Below are 5,000 nucleotides of genomic sequence, written 5' to 3' on the forward strand. Positions count from 1 at the left end.
ACGGTACTTGTTCGCTATCGGTCTCGTGGTCATATTTAGTCTCAGATGGAGTTTACCACCCACTTGGAGCTGCACTCTCAAGCAACCCGACTCGAAGGAGAGGTCCCGCCGACGCTCGCACCGGCCGCTACGGGCCTGGCACCCTCTACGGGCCGTGGCCTCATTCAAGTTGGACTTGGGCTCGGCGCGAGGCGTCGGGGTAGTGGACCCTCCCAAACACCACATGCCACGACAGGCGGCAGCCTGCGGGGTTCGGTGCTGGACTCTTCCCTGTTCGCTCGCCGCTACTGGGGGAATCCTTGTTAGTTTCTTTTCCTCCGCTTAGTAATATGCTTAAATTCAGCGGGTAGTCTCGCCTGCTCTGAGGTCGTTGTACGAGGTGTCGCACGCCACACCGCCAGCCGGCTGTGCACGCTACCGAGAAAGTACCGGTATGCGAACCGCCAGGCGACGGGCGCGCATCGCACGTTTAAGGAGACGCGGCCGGCCACACAGGCGACCACGACACTCCCACGTCTCCGAAGCGGGACAAACGCCGCGCGCTTCAGTATACGTAGCCGACCCTCAGCCAGACGTGGCCCGGGAACGGAATCCATGGACCGCAATGTGCGTTCGAAACGTCGATGTTCATGTGTCCTGCAGTTCACATGTCGACGCGCAATTTGCTGCGTTCTTCATCGACCCACGAGCCGAGTGATCCACCGTCCTGGGTGATCTTTTCCTTTTCAGTCTCCCACTGTCTCTTTCAAGACAGTAGCATTTGCGGGACTGAGGCGTCTGACGGCCCCTGTTCCACTATTTTTTTTTGTGTCCAACGGCCTCACAGCCGATGGGCGTCGTACGGCTCCACACCGGAGCGGACAGGCACTCGGGCGAACGTCATTCAAAACCGGCGCCAGGCGCCAGGTACCGCAGGCCAGCCGCTCCAGAGCTTCAGCGCTCGTACCACACAACAACAACACTTCCGCTAGTTTTGAGAGGCACGCGTGGTTCCGCACGCGGCGCACGGCCACTGCCGTACAGGTAGCGTGTTGCGCGACACGACACGACACGCACATCGAAAGACATGCAGTCTAGTCGGTAATGATCCTTCCGCAGGTTCACCTACGGAAACCTTGTTACGACTTTTACTTCCTCTAAATGATCAAGTTTGGTCATCTTTCCGGTAGCATCGGCAACGACAGAGTCGATGCCGCGTACCAGTCCGAAGACCTCACTAAATCATTCAATCGGTAGTAGCGACGGGCGGTGTGTACAAAGGGCAGGGACGTAATCAACGCGAGCTTATGACTCGCGCTTACTGGGAATTCCTCGTTCATGGGGAACAATTGCAAGCCCCAATCCCTAGCACGAAGGAGGTTCAGCGGGTTACCCCGACCTTTCGGCCTAGGAAGACACGCTGATTCCTTCAGTGTAGCGCGCGTGCGGCCCAGAACATCTAAGGGCATCACAGACCTGTTATTGCTCAATCTCGTGCGGCTAGAAGCCGCCTGTCCCTCTAAGAAGAAAAGTAATCGCTGACAGCACGAAGGATGTCACGCGACTAGTTAGCAGGCTAGAGTCTCGTTCGTTATCGGAATTAACCAGACAAATCGCTCCACCAACTAAGAACGGCCATGCACCACCACCCACCGAATCAAGAAAGAGCTATCAATCTGTCAATCCTTCCGGTGTCCGGGCCTGGTGAGGTTTCCCGTGTTGAGTCAAATTAAGCCGCAGGCTCCACTCCTGGTGGTGCCCTTCCGTCAATTCCTTTAAGTTTCAGCTTTGCAACCATACTTCCCCCGGAACCCAAAAGCTTTGGTTTCCCGGAGGCTGCCCGCCGAGTCATCGGAGGAACTGCGGCGGATCGCTGGCTGGCATCGTTTATGGTTAGAACTAGGGCGGTATCTGATCGCCTTCGAACCTCTAACTTTCGTTCTTGATTAATGAAAACATACTTGGCAAATGCTTTCGCTTCTGTTCGTCTTGCGACGATCCAAGAATTTCACCTCTAACGTCGCAATACGAATGCCCCCGCCTGTCCCTATTAATCATTACCTCGGGTTCCGAAAACCAACAAAATAGAACCGAGGTCCTATTCCATTATTCCATGCACACAGTATTCAGGCGGGCTTGCCTGCTTTAAGCACTCTAATTTGTTCAAAGTAAACGTGCCGGCCCACCGAGACACTCAACAAAGAGCACCCTGGTAGGATTTAAACGGGGTCCGCCTCGGGACGCGAAAGCACCCCTTCGGCTCGCCCCACCGGCAGGACGTCCCACGATACATGCCAGTTAAACACCGACGGGCGGTGAACCAACAGCGTGGGACACAAATCCAACTACGAGCTTTTTAACCGCAACAACTTTAATATACGCTATTGGAGCTGGAATTACCGCGGCTGCTGGCACCAGACTTGCCCTCCAATAGATACTCGTTAAAGGATTTAAAGTGTACTCATTCCGATTACGGGGCCTCGGATGAGTCCCGTATCGTTATTTTTCGTCACTACCTCCCCGTGCCGGGAGTGGGTAATTTGCGCGCCTGCTGCCTTCCTTGGATGTGGTAGCCGTTTCTCAGGCTCCCTCTCCGGAATCGAACCCTGATTCCCCGTTACCCGTTACAACCATGGTAGGCGCAGAACCTACCATCGACAGTTGATAAGGCAGACATTTGAAAGATGCGTCGCCGGTACGAGGACCGTGCGATCAGCCCAAAGTTATTCAGAGTCACCAAGGCAAACGGACCAGACAAGCCAATCCGATTGGTTTTGATCTAATAAAAGCGTCCCTTCCATCTCTGGTCGGGACTCTGTTTGCATGTATTAGCTCTAGAATTACCACAGTTATCCAAGTAACGTGGGTACGATCTAAGGAACCATAACTGATTTAATGAGCCATTCGCGGTTTCACCTTAATGCGGCTTGTACTGAGACATGCATGGCTTAATCTTTGAGACAAGCATATGACTACTGGCAGGATCAACCAGGGAGCTGCGTCAACTAGAGCTGAGCAGCCGGCCGCCCGGGAGTGTGTCCCGGGGGCCCGCGCGAACACGCAAGCGTCCGCTCAATTATTCTGCAAACAGGAGGAGGCCGAGCTCCCCTGCACGATACACCTCGAAACCCTCTCAGGTCCCGGCGGCGCGCAGCGCCGTCCTAGGTACTTGGTCGGTTTCGAGAGAGGCGCAATCGCCCGGAGTTAGGCGAGTAGACGGTTTTAGTGCGAACACCCTTGCTCCCAACTGAGCTTGCCGCTGCCGACAGAGGCCCGGGAGCGTGCTGTCGTGGCATTGCCGGCGGGAGACAACACGCGCCACCTATGGTGACCGGCAGCTCCAACGCCAGCGCCACACAAGGGCAAAGCCCCACTTGGGTGCAGAAGCGAACTCTCCCAGCACAGCGCACGCGCCAACACGTCCGCACAACTGCGATACAAACCACCTGCGAGAACCGCTGGGGCGACCGAGCAGCAGACGGCGTCGCGGCGCCGAGTGCCAGGCGGCGGCGCATCCTCAACGCACACAGTCCTCAATCAGACCAGCACACTGCAGATGTCCACCGCGCTTCGCACCGGGCTCGGCTAAACCAACTTTGGCCGCCAGGCGCCGCGTGCAGGGTGCGCCGCAGCGTAGCTGCGCCGCCTGCCGAGCCCGTCGGCTGGCGCTCCTGCCACTCGGCGCCCCCCACCAGCCGCCTGTTGCGCGTGCGCCCACGCAGCGCGCGGCCAACACGCCGGGCGGCCCCCCTTCACCGGCCGGGAACAGTCCCACCAAGCCACCGCCGCGTATCGCTTCATACCCACATGGGCCTAGTCACGTGTGTGGATGTGGCGGGTACCGCTGAAACAACCGGTTAATAGCTGTACCGATCGTCGCCATCACAGATTCACCTCCAGCGTGAACAACCGCTCAACAACGGATTTCCAGTTCATTTGCGTATCTTGGGCAGTAAACGTAGATGTCCACCTACATTTGCGAATTCAACAATTCTTGCATGCCAGGATGTCATGTGTCACGACACGCTACATCAGACCACATACACACTGCGACATGTGCAGAAGAGAACACGTGGAAGGTGGCCCGCGCACGTATGCGATGTCCCTTCCGCGATCCACTGTCAACCGGCATCTGCGGCATGTCCCAGATATGGAACGCGGTCCACCAGGGTAGCACTTTGTGTGAGGCAATACGACAAAGTCGGAATACACGCGTCACTACATCACACGGCTCACGCTGACCTGACCTGACTCACCGCACCACCACCCCCAGCGACCCAGGGTGACATACAATGCGTTCGTACGTTCCTCCCACACGCCTCTACGGCGTACCACAGTGCAACCTAGCTGTTATTGGGAGACGAGACAAGTAGCATCGAGCACAACATATGGAAATTGAGATTCGACACCGTTGGGCACAGCCAGCGTACGGTCACACGTATCACACTACTTCACTCTGTACGTAACTACCGATGATCGGTACAGCGTGTGGGTTACGCGTACGACATCAGCGGACAATGGACACAGACCATACCACAACGTACACTGAGGGCGTCGACATCTGAACGCAACTGAACAGCTGCGAGGCTCATTTAACACTCAAACGCCAGACCGACCAGCTTGAGAGGACGGAGACACAAAGAGAGGGGCAGAGGGGGGGGGGGGGCGATATAGTCCTATTGCAGTACAATTGACAGTGGATAGCGGGAATATGTGGAAAGTAAGCAACACTCGCAAGACATCTACATGAGGATAACAACGACACCAGAGATTCCGAGCAGTGAACTATGTTAGGCAAAGGGACAACGTGGGTTAGGTTAAGGGACAACGTGGGTTAGGTTAAGGGACAACGTGGGTTAGGTTAAGGGACAACGTGGGTTAGGTTAAGGGACAACGTGGGTTAGGTTAAGGGACAACGTGGGTTAGGTTAAGGGACAACGTGGGTTAGGTTAAGGGACAACGTGGGTTAGGTTAAGGGACAACGTGGGTTAGGTTAAGGGACAACGTGGGTTAGGTTAAGG

The 5,000-nt window shown here is 56.1% G+C and overlaps 3 non-coding genes across 3 annotated transcripts in view; all 3 read right to left on the reverse strand.

Moving 5' to 3' along the window:
* The window catches only part of LOC126315139 (large subunit ribosomal RNA), a 4,221-nt gene extending 3,851 nt beyond the window's left edge, over positions 1–370 (reverse strand). The window contains exon 1 of the ribosomal RNA XR_007555868.1: positions 1–370. This exon is cut by the window's left edge and continues 3,851 nt beyond it. This is a non-coding gene — a ribosomal RNA (large subunit ribosomal RNA).
* Positions 371–558: 188 nt separating this feature from the next.
* LOC126315156 (5.8S ribosomal RNA) lies at positions 559–713 on the reverse strand. The gene has a single exon (XR_007555880.1). It is a non-coding gene; the product is annotated as a 5.8S ribosomal RNA (ribosomal RNA).
* Positions 714–1,081: 368 nt separating this feature from the next.
* On the reverse strand, positions 1,082–2,974 carry LOC126315178 (small subunit ribosomal RNA). Its single transcript, XR_007555900.1, has one exon. It is a non-coding gene; the product is annotated as a small subunit ribosomal RNA (ribosomal RNA).
* Positions 2,975–5,000: the final 2,026 nt, after the last annotated feature.

The sequence above is a fragment of the Schistocerca gregaria genome, unplaced genomic scaffold, assembly GCF_023897955.1.
Source record: "Schistocerca gregaria isolate iqSchGreg1 unplaced genomic scaffold, iqSchGreg1.2 ptg000565l, whole genome shotgun sequence".
Lineage (NCBI taxonomy): Eukaryota > Metazoa > Arthropoda > Insecta > Orthoptera > Acrididae > Schistocerca > Schistocerca gregaria.